Source organism: Danio aesculapii, chromosome 18 (genome assembly GCF_903798145.1).
Source record: "Danio aesculapii chromosome 18, fDanAes4.1, whole genome shotgun sequence".
Taxonomy (NCBI): Eukaryota; Metazoa; Chordata; class Actinopteri; order Cypriniformes; family Danionidae; genus Danio; species Danio aesculapii.
In genome coordinates this window covers 48,978,397-49,006,101 of record NC_079452.1, presented here as the reverse complement: position 1 = coordinate 49,006,101, position 27,705 = coordinate 48,978,397, and the positions used below count along the sequence as shown (strand labels likewise).

Below are 27,705 nucleotides of genomic sequence, written 5' to 3'. Positions count from 1 at the left end.
TCCGCTTCAGAAAAACATGCTGGTTAAGTTGGCAGTTCATTCCACTGTGGTGACCCCTGATAAATAAGGCACTAAGCTGAAAGAAAATAAATGAATTAATGAGCTTTAAGGCCTCTAAATTTTAGACATGATCAAACCCTTACTGCTGAAAGGCTTTTTGTTGTGACAAAAGCCTCTCATTTTGGAAGAAAACTCTTCATTTTCTACAGGGACTCTTTAAGATAAAATAGTGTTTTTCTCTGGAATTGTATTTGTTATATGGTGGAGTAGAGAACATGTTGGACTCCCACACCAAGCATTTATTTTTAATCTTGATTTATTTGGCAAAGAAATGTATACTTTTATTGTGGTGGTCTCCTCAGGTACCCTTCTTTAAAATGTGGTCATGTCAAGTATGCTATTTCCACTTGAGAAACTCACCTATGACGTACATTAAAAGTATTTTTTGGCAGCTATAGACACCTTTTTGGCATCCTCCTGATTTTCTATTCTATGTTTCATATTCAGCTACTAGACTGACTGTATTATTCTGTTTACTTGTTTGTATATTTCCCATTTTTTGCTGATGTATTAAAATAACTGACGATTAATAAAAAAAAATATTAAATTAATTGTAACACGCTAACAAATGCTGGGTTGTTTAAACAAAAAATCAGGTAGAAAAAGGACAAAGTGAACCATTGGGTTAAGTTTAGATTTTAATTTTATTTGTTTGTTGTTTTACCCAGTGATTGGGTTTATCCATATTTTACTAAGTTCAAACAGAGTTTGAAAAAAATAAAGTAAAATAAAACTGTTGTTTTTTAGAACATTTACAACACAAATTAACCCCCAAAGTTTCATGTATTTGATTTATATTCCTTTTTAGACAACATAATAGCAATGTTTTAACTTCAAAACAGTTAAGGAATCAATATTTGATAGAATAACCCTGATATTCAATCACAATATGATTGTGAAGCACTTTGGGTGTATATGATAAATGTGCTATATGAATAAATACACTTATGTTCTAAATGCCAATATTTTTTATGCTATGTAATGGAAATATTTTTTATTTAAATGAAAACCTTTCAGTTAGCAAATTTAGTCAATATAAATTCATTTATTAATTTTCTTTTTGGCTTAGTCCCTTTATTAATCAGGGGTCGTCACAGCAGAATTAACCACCAACTTCCAGCATATGTTTTACACAGCAGATGAACATCCAGCCGCAACCCAACACTGGGAAACCCCCATACACTCCTGCATTCACACATACACTATGGCCAATTTAGCTTATTCAATTTCATCTATACCATGTCTTTGGACTGTGGGGGAAACCGGAGCAACCAGAAGAAACCCACGTGAACATGGGGAGAACATGCAAACTCCACACAGAAATGTCAGCTGACCCAGCTGGGGCGCGAACCAGTGACCTTCTTGCTGTGAGGTGATCGTGCTACCCACTGCACCACCATCTAAGTCTCTTAAATTTTGCATATATTTTAAATATATTTAAATAAACTTGTGACTTAAGTTGAGCGTCAAATCACAGAGATATTCTATCAAATGTTGATTCTTTAAAATAATAAAATGTACATAAAATATAAATTGCCACTCCGGACTGTTGGTCTTTACACCTATACCACAGTTTAGAGTTCAAAAACTGTTTGGAAAATGATGTCATATGTCAGGCTTTACATGGTTATCAAATTCTACTGATTATAAATAAACATCTTGTGATTTAGTTTTTACTTGTGCGTCAGAGGAGTTGCTGTTGTTTGGCTGTCAATCACACAACCCCCCTCTCTGTCCCATCTCCATGCTCATTGACCCCTGAACCCCAGTGTGTGCAACCTGCCTGTCAGACTCCCTGTGGGAATGGCCACAGTTTAAAAAAGGGGCAATGCTGCGTTTGATCACTCACTATCCTCCCTTCCTCTCCTTCTTGCCCTCTTATGGTTTTTATTGGCCTGGGAGTTAAGTTGTTTGGACGTCTCACTATATAAAAAAGCATAACCTTGAATTCTAATGTAAAACATGTGTTTTTTTTTAAGCAAGAACATGCCAAAAGCGAATACATTTAGAAACGGGCCACTCTCTTCATTTCTCTTCATCCCCCGTCCTTCACTTCCCATTTATTTTCGTCTAAAGTTGGCATGTATGACTGTTTGTGGGAGGGGTTTTAACCCAACTGCAAATATATTTATATATAGATAGAGAGAGGAAAGAAGTGTAGTAAATCGCAGCAGCACGAGTGGTCTTTGATGAACCCAAAAGAGCACATGTCACTCCGCTACTCACCCGTTTGCACTGGCTACCAGTTGCTGCTCGCATCAAATTCAAAGCTCTGATGTTTGCTTACAAAGTGACCTCTAGCTTTGCTCCTTCGTATCTGCTCTCACTTCTGCAGATGTATGTGCCCTCCAGAAACTTGCGTTCTGTGAATGAACGTTGCCTCGTGGTTCCATCCCTAGGAGGGAAGAAATCACTTTCCCGAACTCTCGCATTCAATCTGCCCAGTTGGTGGAATGAACTCCCTAACTACATCAGAACAGCCGAGTCACTTGCTGTCTTCAAGAAACGACTAAAAACTCAACTGTTTAGTCTCCACTTTCCTTCCTAATCTGTAACTGCCTCTCTGGCTATACCACTAACTGTACTCTCTCTCTCTCTCAAAAAAAAAAAAAAAAAAAAAAAAATTCTCATGCTTTGCTTCTTAGACTTTACACACCTGAAACTACATCTGTCTATAGCACTTATTCACTGCTGCTCTTATAGTTGTGTAAATTGCTTCCTTCCTCATTTGTAAGTCGCTTTGGATAAAAGCGTCTGCTAAATGACTAAATGTAAATTGCAAAAAAGGTCTGTAAAGGGATAGTTATCATCAATTCTGTCGTAATTTTCTCACCCTTCACTTGTTTCCAAAGCATTCTTCAAAATATCTTATTTTATGTTCAACAGAAAACAAGTCATAATGGTCTGGAATCAGGGTGCAAATTACAGGCGGGTTTGACCCTCACTAAATAACACTTGATCCCCCTGGAGGATGTCAAAACAAGATGTAAAGATGGTCTGTCATTTAAATAGTCTAAAATAATTTGCACTGATCTGTATTATAACAATTAATAATAATAATAAAATGACAAGTTATATAAATATAAATTTGATCGCCCTTATAATGGTTCATACCATTGTCAATGCATAATCACATGTTTGTTAGAATGGTTCATATACTGTAAGTCAGAAAATTTTTTAGAGCTCAAAACACTGAAAGCGTAACTATGTTTAATTGATAAATAAAATGTCATTGAATTAAAAAAACTAATATAAAATATATTCATATATTATAACAGAAACTATCGAAAAGCTCAAAGTATAATCTGCACACTGTCTGGAAGTACTTTAATTTTTGCATGAACTACACTATAAACAATGCTGGCTTCCACACAATTCCTTCATGTTGTCCCAACACAAATCGATTAAGTTAATTGTTACATGTTCAATTATTTACTTAACTGTTTTATGTTCAACCCACTTAAATTTGCAAAAACAATTAAGCTGCCCCCCCCCCCCCCCAAAAAAAAACAACTCTTTTAAGAATTGTGTTGATTCAGCTCATTTTAAATAACTAGTCTGAACAACCAACAAAAATATTGACTGACAAAAAAGAAGACATAAGCCTCTCCTTTTATTCAAACTCCATTCTAATCTAAGAACTGGTTGACTTCAGGGATTTTTTTATATTATATATTTAAATATATTTTTCCTACTATGGCTGCCAGAGCATTCTTTCAAATATCTTATTTTATGTTTAACAGAAAATAAGTCATAATGGTCTGGAATCAGGGTGCAAATTAGGCGGGTTTGACCCTCACTAAATAACACTTGATCCCCCTGGAGAATGTCAAAACAAGATGTAAAGATGGTCTGTCATTTAAATAGTCTAAAATGATTTGCACTGATCTGTATTATAACAATTAATAATAATAATAAAATGTGTAAAATAGTTAAATAGTGTAAAATAGGTTACAAAGATCTGTATTATAAAAATCAATGATAATAAAAAGTAACAAGTTATAGAAACATAAATTTGACTGCCAATTGTCAATGTATAATTTGCAAACTCTCTGGAAGAACTTTCATTTTTGCATGAACTACACTGTAAACAATGCTGGGCTCCACACAATTCCTTCATGTTGTCCTTACACAAATCAATTCAAGTAATTGTTATATGTTCAATTATTTACTTAACTGTTTTATGTTCAACCCACTTAAATTTTCAAAAACAATTAAGTTGTCCCAAAAACAAACCTCAAGAATTGTGTTGATTCAGCTCATTTTAAATACCTAGTTTGAACAACCAACAAAAATACTTTTGTTTCCAAATTGACTGACAAAAAAAGCAGACATAAGCCCCTCTTTTTTTCCAAACTCCTTTCTGTGACATTCTCTGAAGTAAAATACAATTCATTTTTTAGTAGAGTTTTTAGGAGACCGAGTCATTCAGAGGGCATAGAGCTTTCCATTTCATTTCCGTCTCAAGAAGCTTTTTAGCATTATCAGCTATACTCTTCTAGAAAATCCACCCACTCACCTACCCTTACAAGCTGACCCACTCAAAAGAAAGAGAAATACATAATAACCCACATACACTGCATGCCACCTGTTGACTCCATCTGCTACTCTGCCATTTCATAATGCACATGCACTAACATCACACATAATAGTCACGCCAACATATCGCCAACAAGTCATATAGGTTTCACTGCGGGTGGAATCTCAGATAAAATCCTACCCGGAGGCATGAGGAGGTCTAATTGGGTCAGGCGTCTCTAAAGCTCTCATTTCAGGCCTCCAGTCCGTGTGTACAATTACAAGTAGGAAGATTTAACTGTGAAATATATTAGAAAACTCTAGAAAATGATATTGCTGTACTGGAGGCATGAAATAAATGTAAAATTGGCACTTGAGTGGTATAATGGGATTTTGATTCTCTAGGGTCTCGCTAGCACTTTGTCTATTGATATTTGAACATAGTGGTAGTGTAGGCACACCATTTAGTCTCCCCTTAGAGACAATGTCTTTCGGATTAGACGTTAAACTGAGGTTCTGACTCTCTATGGACATTAAAAATCCCATGGCACTTCTCATAAACAGCAGGGCTGTAGACTCATGATTGTAAAGCGCTTTGGGTGTGTATGACCATGCACAATAAATGCGCTATATAAATGCACATTGCTTACTAATAATCGTTAAGACTGGACAACTGATATTAAGAGTACTTAAGACATAAAAAATGGACATATGTGGCACGAAAATAAATATGATCTCTAAAAATTAAATTAAGTTATTTATCGAAACTAGGATTGTGAATATGAATTTTATCAATCATTATCAACAATTCATCTCTTATATCATACTTAAGTTGCATAATACTTTTCCCTCCACATCACCATTAAGTGACAGGTGCAAAGTGACAGAAGACACGTCTTCTCATGCTTTCTGGTTTTGTCCTTCAGAATTATTAGCCCTCCTTTGAATTTTTTTTCTTTTAAATTATTTCCCAAATGATGATTAACAGAACAAGGAAATTTTCACAGTATGTCTGATAATATTTTCTCTTCTGGAGAAAGTCTTATTTGTTTTATTTTGGCTAGAATAAAAGCAGTCTTTAATTTTTTTAAAAACATTTGAAGGTCAAAATTATTAGCCCCTTTAAGCTGTATATTTTTTGATTTTTTTCACTAGTCTACAGAACAAACCATCGTTAACTTGCCTGACTACCCTAACCTGCCTAGTTAGCCTAATTAACCTAGTTAAGCCTTTAAATGTCACTTTAAGCTGTACAGAAGTGTCTTGAAAAATATCTAGTAAAATATTATTTACTGTCATCATGGCAAAGATCAAATAAATCAGTTATTAGAAATGAGTTATTAAAACTGTTATGTTTAGAAATGTGTTGAAATCTTCTCTCCATTATTTCTCGAATATCAGGATAAACAAACCAGCCACTCAACCTCTGCGGATTCTTCAGAGACTCAACCACTATCTTTTTTATTGATTTATTGATTTTTATTTCATTATTTACTTCATTTTCTGTTGTCACCCGCTATGTTGTCATTGTTGTTTTTCTCATTGACTCATTGTATGGGATTTGTCCGGGACAGTGCCAAGTGTTGTGTGCATGTGTGTGTGTGTGTGTGAGAGAGAGAGAGTGTGTGTGCTTCTCTGTGGATGTTCTTGAAAAATTCAATAAAATATAATCATTTTTTTAATAATTATATTTTATTAAAGATTATGAATCGTTCTTATATGCTGATTTGTATTATTAATTAATTACTAATCAGTTTGTGAAACAATTATATAATTACCATTAAAACATTAAAAGTTTGGGGTATAAGTAAAATGTATGATAAAAACCTAATTATCAGATCTCAAAACTAAATAAACACTCAATAAATGTTTAAAAATAACAAATCATTCTAATATGCTGGTTTTATTATAATTTTTTAATGCTGATTAATATTTTTGTGGAAAATATGATTTATTATCATTCAGCGGTCTGGGATATACAGTTAAAGTTTCCAGAATTATTAACCCCCCTAAATTATTAGCCCCCCTGTTTATTTTTTCCCCAATTTCTGTTCTAAACATAATAGTTTTACTAACTCATTTCTAATAACTGATTTATTTTATCTTTGTCATGATGACAGTAAATAATATTTGACTAGATATTTTTCAAGACTTCCATACAGCTTAAAGTGACATTTAAATGCTTAACTAGGTTAATTAGGTTAACTAGGCAGGTTAGGGTAATTAGGCAAGTTATTGTATAATGATGGTTTGTTCTTTAGACTATCGAAAAAAATTAGCTTAAAGGGGCTAATAATGTTGACCTTAAAATGGATTTAAAAAAATTGAAAACTACTTTTATTCTAGCCAAAATAAATCAAATAAGAAGAAAAAAATATTATCAGACATACTGTGAAAATTTCCTTGCTCTGTTAAACATAATTTGGGAAATATTTAAAAAAGAAAAAAAAATCAAAAGGCAGGCTAATAATTCTGACTTCAATAACATCAGAATAATTAAATCATTAATTGGTTTATAGATTTGATCAAGTTTTATTTTTGTGCGTCTTTAATTTGAAAACATAATTAGACCTCATTACAGATAAATGCCACTGCTTCACTGAATGAAGTAAGAAAGCTCAGTTGTAGCAGTCAATCACAGTTGTGTGCAGTTTATTTGAGGCTAAGCTCTATAAATGTCTCTTAAATGAGGAGCCCCCGCTGCTCCGGGGACCCTCAGGCAGGACACCAGACCCAGGGGGTGAATCTTTGACCTCTCAGCCCAGTTAATCTGTCCTTCCAGCCTGAATTCCTCTTAGATTAAAGCAGGGCGGGACCCTGCCGACCAGGTCATAATAATATGCTGATTGGCCCCTTCCCTTGGGCATCAGAGAGGAAGTGTGAGTGATGGCATCTGGACCGACACGGGCTGTGAGGACACAGTGAGCACGCAAACACTCAAGACTGAACATTATATTAGCTGGATTTACTGTAAATACCACTCACTCACTATCCTTTGGCTTAGTTCCTGATTTATCAAGAGTCGCCACAATGGAATGAACCACCAATTAGTCTGGTATATGCTTTATGTAGTGAATGCCCTTTCAGCCATAACCCAGCACTTGGAAACACTCATACACTCACTCATTCAGACACACACTCATACACTATGGCCAGTTTCGTTTATTCAATTCACCTATACCGCATGTCTTTGGACTGTTGGGAAAAACTGAGCACCCGGAGGAAACCCACACAAACACGGGGAGAACATGCAGTCTCCACACAGAAATGCCAACTGTCCCAGCCCAGGACTCGAACCAGTGACCTTCTTGCTGTGAGGCGCCAGTGCTAACCACTGAGCCACTGTTCTACTTACATTAAAATCACAATCATATCATATTGCAGTATACTTTGCTGCTCTTGGGGTGGGATATGGTTAACATTAGGGATGTGAAATATGTGTATGCATTTTTTTGTTAATTACAGTTTTTAATTATTTAAACTATAAAATTATTTAAATGTTTTAAATAGAATAAATTATAATTATACTTACATTACATTGAAACCAAAAGTTAACACTTTAGAATAATGGTCCATGTTTATGTATTTAATACTTAACATTAAGTATGAATAATTTTGTAAAGCATTTATTAATCATAGTTGCACATTTCCTAATGCATTATTAAAATCCAAAGTTGTGCTTGTTAACTTTAGTTGATGCACTGTGAGTTAACATGAACTAACATGAAATTACATTAACTAATGTTAGCAAAGATGAATAAATATCATAATAAATGTCTTACTAATTGTTTGTTGGTGTTAGTAAATACATTCACATAACAGATTTTTATTTTAAAGTGTCACCAATAAAAAATGATAGCTAAAATATTAGATAAAATATTATATTTTATACTTAATAATGTTATTATTTTTAGATTTGTATATTAGTTGACTTTACTTTAAAACACATAAACATGTTGCCTTAAAATTATTAGATCAACTAACTATGTGCATAATTATAAAAGTTAAGTCAACTTAACAGTTCCAAGGTACAATATGTTTATTCACTTTAAATAAAGTCAATTTGGCACTTTTAAGGCAACAGGTTTACTCACTATTTACAGTAGGATTATTTTATTTGACATTTTTTATGGCTTTAGTTTCATAAATGAATAGCAGCACCTGCCAATGAGAAAGCAAAAGCTTTCCTAGCTGTTTTTATGTTTTAACATTAAATGTTTCATTTTAATTTCTTTAACAATTAATGTTAGATAAATAAACAATTTTAATCTACATTTTAAAGAATTTTGCTGAAGGAATTTTATTAGAAATATTCCTCAAAGATTTTGGTCCATATTGACATGATAGCATCACGCAGTTGCTGCAGATTTGTCAGCTGCAAATCCATGATGCGAATCTCCCGTTCCACCCCATCCCAAAGGTGCTCTTTTGGATTGAGCTCTGGTGAAGGTGTAGGCCATTTGAGTACAGTGAACTCATTGTCATGTTCAAGAAACTAGTCTGAGATGATTCACACTTTATGACATGGCGCGTTATCCTGCAGGACGTAGCCATCAAAACATGGGTACACTGTGGTCATAAAGGGATGGACATGGTCAGCAAAAATACTCAGGTAGGCTGTGGCATTGACACGATGCTCAATTGGTACTAATGGGCCCAAAGTCTGCCAAGAAAATGTACGCCACACCATTACACCACCACCAGCAGCCTGAACTGGTGATACAAGGCAGGATGGATTCATGCTTTCATGTTGTCCAAATTCTGACCCTATCACTAGCAGAAATGACAGATCAGACAACGTTTTTCCAATCGTCTATTGTGCAATTTTGTTAAGCCCGTGCGAATTGTAGCCTCAGTTTCTTGTTCTTAACTGACAGGAGTGGCACTCGGTGTGGTCTTCTACTGCTGTAGCCCATCTGCCTCAAGGTTTGACGTGTTGTGCGTTCAGAGATGCTCTTGCATACCTCGGTTGTAACGAGTGGTTATTTGAGTTACTGTTGCCATTCTATCAGCTGGAACCAGTCTGGCCATTCTCCTCTGACCTCTGGCATCAACAAGGCATTTGAGCCCACAGAACTGCTGCTGACTGGATAATTTCTCTTCATCAGACCATTCTCTGTAAACCCTAGAGATGGTTGTGCATAAAAATCCCAGTAGATCAGCAGTTTCTGAAATACTCAGACCAGCCCTTCTGCACCAACATCCATACCGCGTTCAAAGTCACTTAAAACCCCTTTCTTTCCCATTCTGATGCTCGGTTTGAACTGCAGCAGATCATCTTGGCCATGCCTGCATGCCTAAATGCATTGAGTTGCTGCCATGTGATTGGCTGATTAGAAATTTGCGTTAGCCAGCAGTTGGACAGGTGTACCTAATAAAGTGGCCGCTGATTGTATTCGTAAATTAAAACAAAAATACTAAGGAAGTATTTCCTTTAGTATTATTTTGGTTAGTTTGTTTTTCAATTTAATAAAAAATTGTATTAGTTCTCCCAGTTTTTTCAAATCTGAGAAGGAAACTTTTAGAGTTAGACATAGAGAGTGTCCGGTAGTAGCAGTGTGGATTACGGCCAATGTCCCAAACCTACGCTTATGGATCACAGTCCGGATCTAGGCCCGGTAATTAAACTCCAACAAAAGGCTTCTCACTCAGGCTCATTTTAATGCTCCCATTGATAGTAGTGAAAAAGTGCTGAGTGTCCAGAGAAAAGTGATGGTAATGAAAGAGAGAGAAGAGGGGGAGGACGGAGATTACTGAAGGCACAAGTGAAACGAAAGTGACGACTGAAAGCAAAGCCTGCATTGGGGATGCAGGAACATGGCTGGCAATGAGCTCATGCACATTGTTTCTTTTTTTTTAGACCCACTTGGTGAGATTCATTATAAAGAGCCAGAAAGAGAAGAAGAAAACCATAGAGAGAGATTGAAGCACAAGAAAGAGACCTGGTGTATATCCAGTTTAAAAAATTTTAATCAGACAACCTCGACTCTTCCCTGCAGCAAATTAAAGTTGAAGTGTATATATATATATATCATGTTAAAATACTCTAAATGTAATATGCAGAGACAGCTACAGTGAGCAGGTGCTTTCCAGACACTTAAATCATAATGAAAAATGGATGAATATCTTTAAATAATATAAGAAAATACCAAACTGAGCTCTGAAGTGCAAACTAAGAGCTCTACAATAGGTTTATAGTTTCTACTTTGTATATTAAGCCTTTTAATGCAGTAAATATTTCAATGCGGCTTCCCTACGAATAGCCATAAGGGTTGCTGTACACTGAAAAAAACTGATGTCTGCAAAATTGCTGCAAACAATTTATATGTTGAATTTACACAAACAAATTAAATGTAGTAATGTATAACTTAATTTGTTTGTTTAAATTCAGTCCAAATAAATTGTTTACAATCACTTAACTTAACATTTTTTAAATCCAAAGAATCATCTTTTAATCATTTTCTGAGGGGACAATTTAATTGTTTTAGGTTCAATTCACTTAAATCTGTAAAATTATGAAGTTAACTTAACGATTTGTGTTGGGAAAACATGAAGGAATTGTGTAGAACCAAGCATTTTTACAGTGTTTAGAGAAATTTCACCAATCAGAGTCAGGCCAGGCCAAAACATATCTTTAGCTCCGCCCACTCCCATTAAGCATGTAATTGTGTCGGTCTTCCTAAGCTAGCAAAATGCATATGCAGTAGTCAACATCAAAACCTTTCATCGCTCATATTTCCCCTTCCCAGAGACACACATTTAGAAACGACTGCTCTTCACTGTGTCCAAAATGGAAAATAGAAGAGAGAGATCTTGCTCATTGTTTTTGGTATTGCAGGGAAATCCAGGGGTTTTGGGCTGTGGTAGGTCAAAAGATTCATTCAATAATGACCACGGATATTGTTTGTGACCCTTTAAATGTGTTGCTTGGAATACAACGTAATTCTATTGCAGATAAACATAAGCAGTCCCTCTATAGGCTCTTGACATTCTGTGCAAGAAAATGTATTTTATTAAACTGGATAACAGAAAAAGCCCCTTCGATATCACTTTGGCACAGAGTTGTTCTTGAATATGTTTCTTTAGATTATTTAACTTGTATTGCTCATAATAAAGTATATTTCATAAAAGGTGGGACCCATTCTTAACATAAATGGGGCTGAATATTTCTTCTTTAATTTCTAGAGGACTTAATTTATGTAATCTTTAATGTTTGTATGTATATATTTCTGTCTGTTTTTTTTGTTTTATTTTTGTTTTTGAGTGTGCTTTATTTTCCCATCCCGTGTGCTTTGTTTGTTTATTTGATCTTTCTAAATGTTGAAAATCAATAAACATATACAAAAAAAAAAACTTTCATCAAAGTTGTCCTAAAACATTTAACAACACCCATTCTTGGATTAGGACAATTTTGAACAACATTTTTGAACAGAGTTAGCTTAGCAAAGCCTACAGCGAATGAATTTGGGGACCAGGTTACATCCAGGTTAATGAGATAATAAACTCTTCAGGTTACGCGCATTCACCACGCGCATACACCCTGCACAGCAATGGGCGTAGCCAGAGATGCTGTAATGTTACAGCAGAGAAAGCTAAAATGCCATACAAATTCTGCTATTTCCACAGAGCTTGTTCTGTTTCTGTATTTGGGGTTGCATAGGACACAACACAAAGAGAGAAGTCTCTTCGAATCTCAAATAACAAACTCACAAAATATATGTGAACGTTTTATATTACTTACACATGCGTATTGCGAATGTATATAAAAGACACTTGTCAGATTTTATTTTAGAGAGCATGAGGTGTGAGCGTGAGGTGTGCTCAGGCATGTGCTTTTCATTTGCTGTCTGTTCAGGCAGCTAGCTAACAGCTGCTCTGTTTACACAGCAGTGATGCGCATGCTTGTAGGGGTGTGACGTGGTGACGCGTAACCGATCCGCGAATCACACCACATTATGTTAGCTGAACAATCAGAGCCTCTTGAGGGCAGGCCTTTCAGATGAATTAGGAAATATAATTGTCTTTTCATGTTAGCTGAGTAGCTGTATATAAAATCAAAGTCAGATATGTGAAAAAAATAATGTGATTTTCTACAAGTAAAGCATGAGCACACATTGCTTTGCATCTTATAAACACAACCAAGCCTTAAAAATACACTGTGGATCACCCCTTTAAAATGTATCAAATACACAATATAATAATAAAAAAGAATAACATTTTACACAAACGCATACTTAATAAATCCAGTAAATCCAAAGAAATATTTATATTTCATACAATAAACATTGTAAAAAATCAGTTGACTCAGCTTAAAGTGACTTGAGTTGACTTTTAACCCAAGTACTGCACTCAATTTAAGTTCATTCAACTCAAACAACTCTGCAGCAAGTTGCCTTACAATTACAATAGAATAGAATGCTGACTTCTGCATATGGATTTTGCTACCTTAGGGAGACCGACACAATTACATGCTTAATGGGAGTGGGCGGAGCTAAAGAATAGTTTTGGCTTGGCTCACTCTGATTGGTGGAATTTTTTACAGCGTATATACACTGTAAAACCCAACAGTCAAATTTATCATATGAAATGAGTGTAGTTAACTCAAAATTGACTGAAAGTTAATTCTACTCATTTGAAAAGAGTTTTGAACTTGTGTTGAAGGAAATGAGTTAATTAAATACCTCATTACTTCTACTTAAATGGAGTAAGTTTTTTTTAAGTTTTTTTAACTTAGATGGTTTGTTGCAATCGGTTTCTTCAAACGGTTTGAGTTGCCTTAACTTATTGGGTTTCACAGTACTTAGTTGGTTTGAGTTCTCTTTATTTATTGGGTTTTACTGTGATCAAATTGCTTCGTGAACTCAAATAGAGTAAGTTCACAGTACTCATTAGGATTAGTTTTTGAGCTTAAATGGTTTGTTGCAATCGGTTTCCTCAAATGGTTTGAGTTACCTTAACTTATTGGGTTTTACAGTGTACACAATATAAATGATGCAATATACTTTATATGATCTGCTTTTTAACAAGCAGAACTTTTTTAAAATTTATTTTACATTTTTTAAATTTAACTTTGCAGGTGTTAACAATTTATTTTATTTCTGCATCCCTCAAGTAAAGTGTTTTTTACCTCATTTTCACCCTCTGCATGTAAAACAGCTTCTGTCTGCAGTTCTCCAGTCGCATGACAAGTGACCTATCAGCCATGACCTAGCATAGCTCCAAATAATGCAGTTCTGCCCTGTCATCAACAGTAAACAAGGAAGACCACACAAAAAATGCATTTGTATTTTTGTGAGCGTTTCCTAGTGCTGAGGTGTTTCCTGTTCACTCTGAACTGTAATCTATAGAGCTCATGTTTATCATTTCTCTGGCAGCTTGTATGGAAGGAAGCTGTCCAAACAAATGATGCATGCAGCATGTTTACACTTCATAAAAGGGTGAACATCTAAACAGCCAGCTTTACTTGGTTTTTACAGACGTCAAACTATTTGAAACCACATAGTAACCGCCTATGATACCAAATACATTGAATTTTTTTAAACAAATTTGTTTATTTCTAGCCTTGGAGACACAATCATTGTAGTTGACATCTACACAAACAATTGGCAATGATGCTTTTGATACTGTATATCAATGTTTTTTAATATAAATAAATAAGTAATTAAATAACTAAATAAATAGATTAAAGACACATCTCTTTGTATTAGCATACACATAAAACATAAATACTTCCAAAATCCTCTAAAGGATTGTTAGGCTGCATTAATTAGGACAACCGGAGCCGGGAACACTTCGCAAAAAACACTACAACTACAGCAACATCTATGCTTATGTTAGTCTGTTTTTCCTTATCCTGAGGTCTCCGTAATCCTGGATCAGGCCGTAGCCTGAGCAGACGCAGTGGTGGTAATGGAGGAGCGGAGACCATGAGACTGATTCCTAATAGACCCCAGTGACAGACGAGTCTCCGCATTGACCCCGTGGGCCAGCCTGAACACCCCCTGGCGACCTTCACACATCTGCAGCTTCTCCACAATGGAAGTCCAGCGTTTCTCCAGCACCTAGACTCCAGCTCTGCAGAGAGCTCTGCACAGGAAGTTTGGCCAGAGGAGAAATGGTCGTGCGCAACTGAACCTTGATTCTCTCAAGGTTTTTTTTCTTCACTTTTGTCAATTGGTGAAGTTTGTTCCTCCCATAGACTGTAAAAGATATGGAAATAGTATCCGTGACGTATCCCATAGGTTTCTGAAGAGCACAAATGAAGCTACAAGTGGTTGTGGCCAATCGGCGCCATTTTGTTCACACGTCATTGCTCCAACCGGGGGTAACCAAATAAGGGCAAAGAGGCGGAGCGTGAGTGGAGCTACAGATGCCTGCATTTTGCTTCGAGGGGCTTTTCTTTGGGAGAAACGCTTAATACTTCATTACCTGCGACTCGTTTGTGTTCTTGGTTATGTACTATATCCATAAATAGTTTAGTCTTTTAAAAACGTTTTGTAGTACATTAAGCCACTAAACACTGTTCTTATGATGTTTTTCTACAGGAGGAAAATGCTAAACACTTCTAAATAATACAAATATAGTCTGTGTTATTAAATGCAAGGCTATTTATGAAATCCAGGCATAAAACTGTACTACAGCGTTTCAGATGACTGTTCTAGAGCCTACAGCTAATCAATCTGTCAGATTCTGGAGTGCATTACAGCTCTAAATAAATTATAAAATGATCCTTAATAAAACAAATACATTAGATACAATATATAAGTAAATAAAAATTTCACTCACCTGGAAAATGGAGGCCAGGTGAATGGTTTGTGAGCACAATTAAGTGCATACAGCATGCCATATCATCTGATAATTTTAGAAAATAATTCCAAAAGGCAACTGACTGTGCAAAGCCACATAAAACAAAACAAAAATACGATGAATATGCCGAGATCAGTGGCTAATCTGCCGGATTCAGCTGAGGTGAAGTGACGCCGACCAGCGAGACGTAGCTGTCACTCAAGTGGCCACGCCCTTAATTATACAGACATAATATAACTTAATACAAACAAAACGGATGAGTTATAAAAAAAAATCACCCCCTCACAGTTGTCATGTAGAGTAATATTAGCTATATACAGCAAAATCATTCTTTGAACCAGGCTGTAAACACCTTTTTTCTGCTGTAAAGTTGGCCATTTTAACATTGGGGTCAATAGAAATCTGCTTTATTATGGAGCAGGACTAGCGGAATTTGGAAATTGCAGTTTCAGTCACTTCCGTATTTGCTTCACGGGGGATAGCGGGAGGTTGCCACTTGGTTCTTCCCCACTGTCAACACTGGCTTGCTTGGTTTGGGACTTGTGGAACTGCGCATCAATGGATTTACTCTTCAGTGTTTGGACTTTCAGCAGTGAAATTAAACCCCACTGAACTGAACTAAACTCAACTTTATCTCTGAAAACTGAACTGATACAGTTTCAATTTACTAGAACTTCTGTCAAGCTGCTTTGACAATCTACATTGTAAAAGTGCTATTGAAATAAAGATCAATTGAATTAAATTAAATAAATAAATACGTAATCTTTTTTTTCTTTTTTTCTGTTATTAAGCTTGTTAATCTTCTGCCTTGGAGATATAATCATTGTGTTTGTCATATACACAGAAATCTGAATTTTTAATATTTGAATTTTACTTTTTTCTTCTGCCTCCTGTATCATTTTTATCTGATCTGATGACCCAACTCAAAATGTGTGACTTTTTTATTAGTTGAATGATTACAAAAGTCTTATAGCATCATATTATTATTATCATTATTATTATTATTATTAATATTATCATTGTTGTTGTTGTTTTACCTAAATAATAAACTTGTATTAAAACATACTACATGTGGTAGTTGCATAGCAGGACATTTTCCTCCATAAAGAGAGATAACAAGTGATAGTAAAAATAGAGAGAGGGAGGTTTTCCTGCAGGCAGAGCGTGGTGAATGTTATCTTTCTATGCCCACTATAGAATTTCTCTCTGCTCTCCACAAAGCCTCCATTGTGATCAGTGGTGTTGGCAGGTGTTGTGTTGTTTTCACTTACTAAAGGTGCTTTTTTATCTTAATTGTTTCTCTTTCCACTTACATCACACATGCAAACAACCAAGCTTTTCCAGGACCCCACATGATGTGTAATGTGACGCGCAAACGTTTTTTTAAATCTGACTCAGAGAGTGGTAGAGAAAATCGCAAAATGGATGAATATATACATATTTTAATTGTGCAAAATAAGTCTCCATTTTCACTAATGTAAAAGTGCACAACTAAAGTGTATGCAAATGATTTAAAACTTGTCAATGTATTAGTTTGTTTTTAGTTTTTTTATTTAATTAATTTGTTGGTTTAATATGTCATTCTTATCATTAGTGTAGAGTAGAATAATACAACACAAAGATATTGACCAACAATACAACACAAAAGTGTGTGGCAGTTTTGAAGCTCATTTCCTAAAACAACCGAAACTGTTTGATGTAAGTCAGACCTAAAAAAAATCGTGATCCAATGCTGCCCTCTACTGGACACTATAGTAATATATTATCATATAATATAAACGTAGTATGACGTTCAGTGGGAAGAACAGCCTGGTACAAATATGACTTCTATTACAAACCTCAGACAGAAGCTGATAACAGCCATCTGTGTGAGGCCTTTCTATAAAATGAATGCATACTGGCAAATAGCAGATCTATTGCAAATCTATTATGTATGTGTATAATACTCATGCAGAACTGAACAAAACCAACACATTAATTATTACGTTTGGTATTTAAAAAAATAATAAAATAAAGATGAAATCCTGAATTTCTATGATGACAAAGCTGAATTTTTAACATCAGCGTCACATGATTTTTAGCTCAGTCTGATCTTCATAATTAATGAATAGAAACATGTTTTAATATATATTAATTATTTTAATAACTGTAATTAAATATTTTGAAATCCTTTCACAACAGTAAATGAAAGCTACTTTCATCATTATTACTTTGTCTTTAACGAAACATTTTGACTTATTAACAAGTTATCATAATATGTTTATTATTGTTTGGAATTATTTGTTGTTGTTAACATTTACTGTCTATATATATATATATATATATATATATATATATATATATATATATATATATATATATATATATATATATATATATATATATATATGATTTTAATGAGAATGTTTTTAATAAATCAATCAAGTAAACATTTAGTTTTTTAAAAAATAATGAAAAAATGAAGGGTCGTTTTACAAGACCAGTGGTTCCCAAAGTGGGGGTTAAGACCCCCTGGTTTATTAAACTATTACTTACTAAATACTACCATATTTTATCCATAAACTACAGAAAAAATAGAATTGCATAGTTACATTAAAGAAACAACATGGAAATAAAAGGCCATTAGCCTTTCCTTTGGATTGCGACCCCCCAAGTGTTTATGTTATATTAATGACAGCAATAGCATCAGTTGCAGCAGATACCACCGTGGCAAACTTTGACACCTTCACAGCTCTTATGTACAGTTGTGTACAAAAACAGAACAAAAAAAGAAACACAACTGAACAGAGGATGTGCATTAAACATTGTGCCAACCAGTCTCATCAAATGAAGTTAATATTAAATTAAACAAATGAATAAAGGACTAAATTAATTAGAGTTGAAATCAGAATTATTTAACCCACTGAATTATAAGCCCCCTTTAACAGAGAGATTTTTTCAACACATTTCTAAACGTAATAGCTTTAATAACTCATTTCTAATAACTGATTTATTTTATCTTTGCCATGATGACAGTAAATAATATTTGACTAGATATTTTTCATGACACTTCTATACAGCTTAAAGTGACATTTAAAGGCTTAACTAGGTTAATTAGGTTAACTAGGCAGGTTAGGGTAATTAGGCAAGTTATTGTATAATGATGGTTTGTTCTTTAGGCTATAAGGAAAAAAATAGCTTAAAGGGGCTAATAATTTTGACCTTAAAATGTGTTTAAAAGATTAAAAACTGCTTTTATCCTAGCCAAAATAAAACAAATAAGGCTTTCTCCAGAAGGAAAAATATTATCAGACATACTGTGAATGTGAAAATATCCTTGCTCTGTTAATCATCATTTGGGAAATATTAGGAAAGAAAAAAAAAATCTAAGGGGGCTAATAATTCTGATTTCAACTGTATATGGTTGTTAGACTGTTGCACTTTCTTGTGTTGTCAATATGCTTGTGTTTATATAGGCCTATTGGTGAGTGTGTTTGCAAGTTTCTAAGTTTATAACCACCTCTGAGGATAGTGGGGGTTGCGAGTCACTGCAGTTGTTATTGTTTCAACCCACTAAACATGACACTGGGCAAAACCAAATTTGATTGGTCGCTCTCCATGTCAATCGGACAGTCTCTAGGTGGTCTTTGACCAATGAAAGCTGACCAATGAAAGTCTGTCATGAGTCTGCAGTCAACGCAAGACTAGTTAAATACAAAGAAACTATCATACAGCAGAGCAGCAGCGCTTTAAATGTCATCCTGAAACAGACTCAAGCAAGCCACCGCATTGATTTCTTCATTGTCCAAATCTCCTTTTATCAGGAAGCATCAGGCCAGCACAGACATTTATAAACGGAGCAGGGCAGAGGGAAAAATGACCAAATGTTTCCTGTCATTGTGCTGCACAAATCACTCCAAGCGATTCTGTTTCACATGTCGCCTATAAGCACATTAGGGTGTATGGAACAAAATAACTAGTAGAAAACAGATATTTTTATCCTTGAGTAACTGCTTTCTGTTCCTGGACTTTTAATCATCAGATAAGTCTTGGAAAAGCTGATGATTCATTTACAGGGTAATTGCTCATGTACAGTTTGTATTTTGATTATAAAGCATGTGATGGCTACAGTACGTAAATAAACAACATGTTTTATAAGAGTCTGGCAACTTCTGCAAGTTTGTTTGCCAGTGTTTTGGGGAAGGAAGAAGCACATCAGAGGTTGGTTTGACCTCAACGCTTCCACCTCTCACCCTGTACATCTGTACCAATAAACGCTTCCTCCAGTAACTCTCTCTCTCTCTCTCTCTCTCTCTCTCTCTCTCACATACACACACACACACACACACACACACACACAGTGGGGACTTTCCTGCAAACTTTCCTTATAACTGATTATATGTGTAAACGAGAAGATATATTAAGAAATGTTATTCAACTGCTTAACTATTATATGCTTGTTTTGCATGTTTTTGGCTATTAGGAATGCATCACTTCTGTGTGTATCGTTTTTAAATATTATCATATCCATTGGGGATTCTAGAAATTATTATTTAAAATTGTAGAAATACAGAAATTAAAGTTCAAAATGTGCATTTAGAGCTTTATATTGCTAAACAAAACGTCTGACAGACTTAAATTATGGCCATCGTCAGCTATTCTTTACAAAATATTTGATTCAAGCTTTTTTATGCAAGAAATAACAAGGAAGCTGAGATTGAATGACGACACAATTATTTTCTTTTGATCAATGCTCTACTAATCTTTTGTCTCAATAAGTTGACAAGTGTTACACAAGCTATTAGTTTTGGACTGTTCCGGTTTGCATGAATAAAAAGGACAAATGATGGGTTGTAATTTTCCTTCTGCTTTAGTGTGTAATGCTTCTAAGTATGTTCAGGTTCTGCAAAACAGATTAACAGTGAATAGCGCCAGCCTAAACCAAATTAATCCAAATTCTAAGTTCTACATCTTGTAAATGCCACAGACCACCAAATACAAACATCCTCATAAAAAAAGACACCTGTATAATATATATATTAATATTGATATATAAATATATAGTTTAAATAAATAAATAAATAAATTATATATATATATATATATATATATATATATATATATATATATATATATATATACATACATATAGTTGAAGTCAGAATTATTAGCCCCCTGAATTACTAGCCCCCCTGTTTATTTTTTCCCTAATTTCTGTTTAACGGAGAGAAGATTTTTTTCAACACATTTCTAAACATAACAGTTTAAATATCTCATTTCTAATTACTGATTTATTTTATCTTTGCCATGATGACAGTAAATAATATTTGACTAGATATTTTTCAAGACACTTCTATACAGCTTAAAGTGACATTTAAAGGCTTAACTAGGTTAATTAGGTTAACTAGGCAGGTTAGGGTAATTAGGCAAGTTATTGTATAACGATGGTTTGTTCTGTAGACTATCGAAAAAAAAATAGCTTAAAGGTGCTAATAATTTTGACCTTAAATTTTTTTTTTTTTTATTAAAACTGCTTTTATTCTAGCTGAAATAAAACAAATAAGACTTCCTCCAGAAGAAAAAATATTATCAGACATACTGTGAAAATTTCCTTGCTCTGTTAAACATCATTTAGGAAATATTCTCTCTCTCTCTCTCTCTCTCTCTCTCTCTCTCTCTCTCTCTCTCTCTCTCTCTCTCTCTCTATATATATATATATATATATATATATATATATATATATTTCTGTGAAAATATTTATAGTATAAGTGGGTTTGAAATTAAAATTAGTTAATATTTAATTATATTTTAATATTATTTATACTTATTGTTCTACTTATAATAATGCAGCATTAATTTTTATTAATTTATTAATTAAATCAAATTTTAATGATCAATTTTCATCTCATTTGTATTTTTTGTTAATTTTTGTTTATTATGTTGTTTTACATTTTAATAATTGATTATTTATTCATTCATTCATTTTATATTATATATTAGATTATTTGTATTAGTCTTTTATGTGCAATTCAATCATTTATTTTTACAAACTGCATAATATTTCTCTCAGTTTCTACAGAAATGCTGTGAGTTTCTGTGTTTACATAAAATAACAATAGCTTTTCTCAGATCTGCGCTATTCATACAAATCTACAGAACATACATACTTCATATTTAAACAGCTTTGTGTCATTTGATCAAGTGACAGTACAAACTTCATTGGATTCCTCCAGAATTTACCAAATTTTGTGCCATTCTGTTTATAGAACTAATTCTATTTTTATTACTAGATTCCACACATTTATCTCCATTTTACACCACAATAAACAGAGTCCTACTATTTGTCCACACACCTCATAATGTATTCAATATATGGAAATCTGATCAATATTTTAGGACTCAATGTTGTTTAACAGCACATCACTGTATGCATTTGCAAATAATAATGTAAGATTATTGATGTGTACTCTATAACTAAACCATAAAATTCACTTGCATACAAGACATTATGAAAGTTCTAAGAACTGTTAATCATTTAAGAGTTAAAATTGTACGATATGTTATGACTTTAGAACACTTAAACCATAAAACTCGAGTGTTTTACAGTGCTTTTTAACACTGTCTGTATGAACTACCACTGTATAGAAAAAACTGTAAAAACTGTAAACATTTTTTACAAGCTTACAACACAAAACCAACAGTGAGTGAACTACTACTTTACAGTGTGACTCAGTGGAATTTGTGGGACTGTGATAGAGATAAAAAGCAAGCAGAGAGCAGCAGTCAATAGAAACTGAGGAGGAAACTCGAAACTGTGAGAAAAACAAACAGAAAGAAGACGTAAAAAAGTAAATGTACTTCAGGTTCAGCGAGTAAAACACAGCTCAAGCCATGCGTCTACATGTAATGTGTCGCACCCCAGTTTTTCCCCCCTCTGTCGGCTGTTTGTTTTCTGCTGACCACTACTATACTGAGGTCAAAGAGAAGGCCTGAGCGAACAGCTGCCAAAAACACTGACACGCAACACAAGCACACCACTCTACATTAAATGAAGGACACATAATGCAGTATGAGAAATACTCCAGCGATGACAATGCTTTTCCTATAACATCAAGGCACAGTAAATAGCTCTTGTGCCTCTGTCTATTACTATATATAGTGAATATTTACACACCAATGGTCCAACGTTTTAAAACAGTAAGTTTTTTTTACATTTTTAAAGATTTTTTTAAAGATAAGATTTAGTCTTACTATTTTTTGGGAGAAGCCTGTGTTATAACCCATCCAAAAGGAATTGCAGAAGTAATAAAGTAATTGTAAGTCATAATTTGCCAGGGGTGTGAATAGTTTTGGATTTGACTGTATATATACTTTACATATACTTTACTCTGGCAGATAATTGTATTTGTTTTAAAGGGCACCTATGGTGAAAAATCTACTCTTCAAGCTGTTTGGACAGACATGTGTGAAGGTATAGTGTATAGCCTGTCATATTGGGGTGATATAAACACCCAGTCCTTTTTTTTTTTCAATTTAACAACATAAAAACTATGGACCAATTGGAGCGGTTTTCAGACCGACCGCAACTTGATGTAGGAGTGCGGTCCCCCGCCCACCGAATTGATTGACAGCAGCTTATTTACATGTTTCTGTAGTAATGTGTATAATCATATCAACAAGACAGGATGTGCGCAAAGCAACCGGGAATAAAAGATCTGTTCAGTTTGCTAGGATCATCAATCATCATCAAACGTGATCAAGAATGAGTTTTACAAGTTTAAAATGTTTTAAAACAGAGCATGTGTTGTGTGTAATGAATTACAGTGATTTACTTCAGATTTACTTCATCACCACAGCCAGGTGTCAGGACACTTATAAAAGAAGACGCTTCAATCCCGGTTTGTGTTATTATATTAAATAGCAAATTAAGTTCCAAATTTCACATATTTTTGCTGTATGTAGGCTTGGTGAGCAGAAGAAAATGTTCTAAAACTGTTCTACACTTTTGACTGACAGTGTTTATGTGTAGTTGACCATGACATAGAAAGCTAATAATCCCCAGGGCCAAATCACTTCCTTCTGGTTTGCTTGATCCACAGAGTGAGGGGGGAAAAGTTCCTTTCAACCTTTGGTTGAGCGAGTCAACTATATCCTTAATTAAACATTAAACTATAAATCAATGTTTTGAGTTCATTAATCCTTAATACATTTGACCAACAATTTAGAACTACTTTGTTTGAACATTTCTTAATATACATAAAGAAATATGCTTGATTATCCTTATATTCAGCAGAGTCACAGGGGAAAGAGCTCAAGTGTATGTTGAAGTTGTAAATGACTTCATTTTAGTTAAATGTTAACAATTTGCACTATAAATGGACTCAATTTAATACAAACCTCAATCCCTGAAGGATGATTTGAGACAAAACAGAATGAAAATGTGATATCGTTAAGGCGGCGGTGACTGTTGTTCAGGAATGTACGTTTCAGAGTAATATTCTTTCCAAAGTGATAACAGTATAACAGGAGTTGGAGTTATTTCAGATTCTGGGCAGGTATTAAATAATAAGGCAAAATAAGGCTGTGAAATGTGTGAAATGTTTAACTTTTTTTTTGTTGCTATTTTACAAATGCCTTTTGATCTGTCCTGGACTAAGAATTTCTATGAAAGACTATAAATAACATACAAGCAATTCTGAATGGACATTAAATTCTCACTCACTCACTTTTGGCACATTCCCTGCTTTTTCAGGGGTCGTCACAGTGATGGCCATTGAATTATGAAAAATAATTCAGACACAATGTGAGATTGCTCGGTAATAGTTACGCCTCAGATGTGCATTGTTTTCTAATAATTCAACAGACCTGTGTTAATTATTCTACTTATACTATTACTGCCCTTCAAGACATTGGATCTCATTTATAAATGTGGCTTACTCACAAAACAGGGGCATAAATGTGTGTACGCCACATTCCACACAAAAGTTGATATCTATAGTAAACTCCAAGTAAACACATTTAACTTAAATTGTGACTTAATTTAACCACTTTAAATCAATACATGAGCCTTAATAATTATTAATGATTATTATTAACAATTATTAATTATTAAAACACATTTTTTGTATGTGTAGGACTAATTTCTAATGTACTGTAACTCATCACAAGCCTTAATTGTTGATTTAAAATGTAATTTAAATTATTGAAGATATTAAAGATAGAGATTAGGCATGTGTGAACTATCTGATTGTGTGTGTTTCTCAACGATAGCTGTATTTACATGGACCCAAATAATTTTAATCAAGTTTAACCACATCAATCCAAATCAATTGGCCACATTAAATACACATTTTCTTTTAGATTGTAAGGGGTGTTCTAAAGTTTTGTAATCCAATCAATAGGATATGTAAATACTTAGTGATTAAAAACTGAAACTTGAAAGAAATTATTTCAATGTTGTAGAAATGGCGCAACTGTGAATGATGCACAAACAGTTGTTGATGAGTATAAAAGTTTCAAGAATCCTCTCTGGTACTGTCTGAGATGTGTTAAAAGTTTCTGACTTGCATTTATAAATGATTTTGCATAACTTACAGCAGTGCAGGATGAAGATTTATTTGTTTGTCGTCTCCCGAAAATGTTATTAGTAAGATTTTATTAACAAGATAAATCGCATTCAGTGACAACACATTTTTGTGTATGAGTATGGAGAGAGAGCAAAATATTATTTTTTTATTATTATTACTTGTTTAAAATTGTGAATTTATTTATTAAACAATAAGCAGAAACAGTTTGATCATTTCCAGCGCTAATAAATAACAATGACTTTCAAAAAGTATTTTTCTCACCTCTTTATATAGAAGGTATTCTACTTGCCTACCAAAAATTATATTGTTCTTTACTTAAGTGGGTGTGGGTGTGTGTGTGTGTGTGTGTGTGTGTGTGTGTGTGTGTGTGTGTGTGTGTGTGTGTGTGTGTGTGTGTGCGTGTGTGTGTGCGTGTGTGTGCGTGTGTGTGCGTGCGTGTGTGTGTGTGTGTGTGTGTGTCTTGTCCACCCACTCATTTATAATGCTGTGGAAATTACACTTCCAACACAAAAAAATGTGAAATATAGGCCTATGTCAGAAGTTAAAGAACAGCCATTTATAAACTTTTCTAGCTTACTTATTCACAGAATAGCCTGATTTTGTAAGTTGTTATCACGCCAGAGAACATTGCAGTTAACAACACAATTAATAAGATCACAAATTAAAGAACATCATTTCAGCACAGCCCTGCAGTCAATACGTTCCTCTCAACCACAAAGTCAATAATCCTATCTAAAAGCCAACAAACTTTCGGTTTCTATGACAACCTGGGGGTAAAGTGGGAATATCGGGAATATCCCAGACTGGCGCAAAACTCTTTTAACCGACTACTGATTAAACGGTGGGAAATAAAGCAACACAGCTGCCTCACGTCAAAACAAGCAAAACTTACAAGCGGAATCAGTCGTTGTTACTGACATACAAAAAATCAACTTATAACTCGCTCAAAGACATAAAAAGTTGATAACAAATCTACATTTCACCACAAACAATTTCCTACCTGAGGAGCACTGGAATGTCCAGGCGACTACTGTAAATCCCGCGTGTAGAAATAATCGGTAATGTGACGTAAACTAGTTAAATCGTGTTTACTGATGACGAGCAGCGCGTGAAGTGTGTGCGTCCGCTGTCCAGAGCCCTCTGTTAATGCCCACCTCTTTTACTGTCCGAGCTAGGAGGAAAATAAACCCTCCTGCGCCTGTTTTCACACATAAGGATCGTCGTGAGGCAGCTGATAGTTAATGAAAAATCAACAGTTGAGTTCTCTCCTCTTCCCGACTCAACAAAACAAAAAGTCAGTCTTCTGTCAATGAATCACTTCAGTCACTGCAGGACAATCGAAATCTGGAACCTGCTATGATTGATTCTTTTGTCAGACTGATTGATTGGGTCACCTTTAAACACATGCCATTAGTGTCAATTACAAACTACAGTAAAAGTAAACTGCTAGTTATCCAAGTACAACTGAGTTTAAACGCCTGTTTACAGGTCTATATATATTTGTTTCTCAGCATTGCTCCTAATTTTAATTATTAAATTGTTTTGTTTTATTGCTTAACAGTGGGCTATTTTCGTTGTTCATCATTTCCAAACCATGAATAAATTTTTCAAATGATGCAAGTATGAAAATATAGCACACATATAAATTAAAATGAACCCCTATATATATATATATATATATATATATATATATATATATATATATATATATATATATATATATATATATATATATATATATATATGTAACAGGTTATAAAAATGCTTCCACTTGCTTTTATTTTATGTACATGGCCCTTTAATTCTAAATGACCCCCCTCTCTGTTCATTGGCTGGTGGCATGTTATTAACTAGTTCCGGACAGGTCATTATTATTCGCGCCAGCCAAGAGAGTGGTCGTGGTGAGTGAGTGCTCCTGTAAAATATATATTTTTTTGTTTTTATTATTCATAATGTATCATTTCTTTGTGCATACAACTTTATAATTGCTAATAGACACCCATCATTGCAGGACGACATGTTAGACTGCCGAAACTGATCACTGTGGTTTTACTCTGTTTACCAGGTACATGATTTAATATTTACTGTGTTTCTGAACTCATGTTATATGTTTAATTGATTATTATTCGCGCCAGCCAAGAGAGTGGTCGTGGACGACATGTTAGACTGCCGAAACTGATCACTGTGGTTTTACTCTGTTTACCAGAATAAAGTGGTCTGTTCAAGGCGTGATTGGGTGTCAGGTCTCATCTGTACAGTACACAACGCAGAGGAAACCGAGTACTAACCGTTACATATATATATATATATATATATATATATATATATATATATATATATATATATATATATGAATGAATCTAACAACAGAACTTGCTTATAACCAGGGATGTGCAAACATAAATTGAAATGTATTTTAAAATAAAATACCAAATACTTAAATTTTATCAAAATAAACTACCAAATACAGTAGCCATAAATGTATCAAAATAAAATACAGTATTTTTTATTTGGAAAATACTACAATACTTTTACAAGGGAGCATGGCATTTCTTCGCAAACCTTCTATCAATAGGTCTATTGGATCAATCCCTTCACCATTAAACTGGCTTGGTGAAGTAAACAATGTTTGACAGCAACAGCGTTTCTCTGAGCAAGTTTAAGGCCCAATCCAAATTCTATTTTTGTAACCCTCCCCCTTCCCCTTGGTCCTTGAAACAGAGTGTGAAGTGGAAGGGCTTCAAAATTTCTCCTA

General features: G+C 34.2%; 1 protein-coding gene across 1 annotated transcript in view; it reads right to left on the bottom strand.

Moving 5' to 3' along the window:
- The window catches only part of ripor1 (RHO family interacting cell polarization regulator 1), a 155,517-nt gene extending 129,469 nt beyond the window's left edge, over positions 1 to 26,048 (bottom strand). Inside the window, exon 1 of the mRNA XM_056478095.1 lies at positions 25,951 to 26,048. The gene's annotated coding sequence lies outside the window, so the exon portion shown is untranslated. The remainder of the gene's footprint in view (positions 1 to 25,950) is intronic.
- Between the last annotated feature and the right edge of the window lie 1,657 nt (positions 26,049 to 27,705).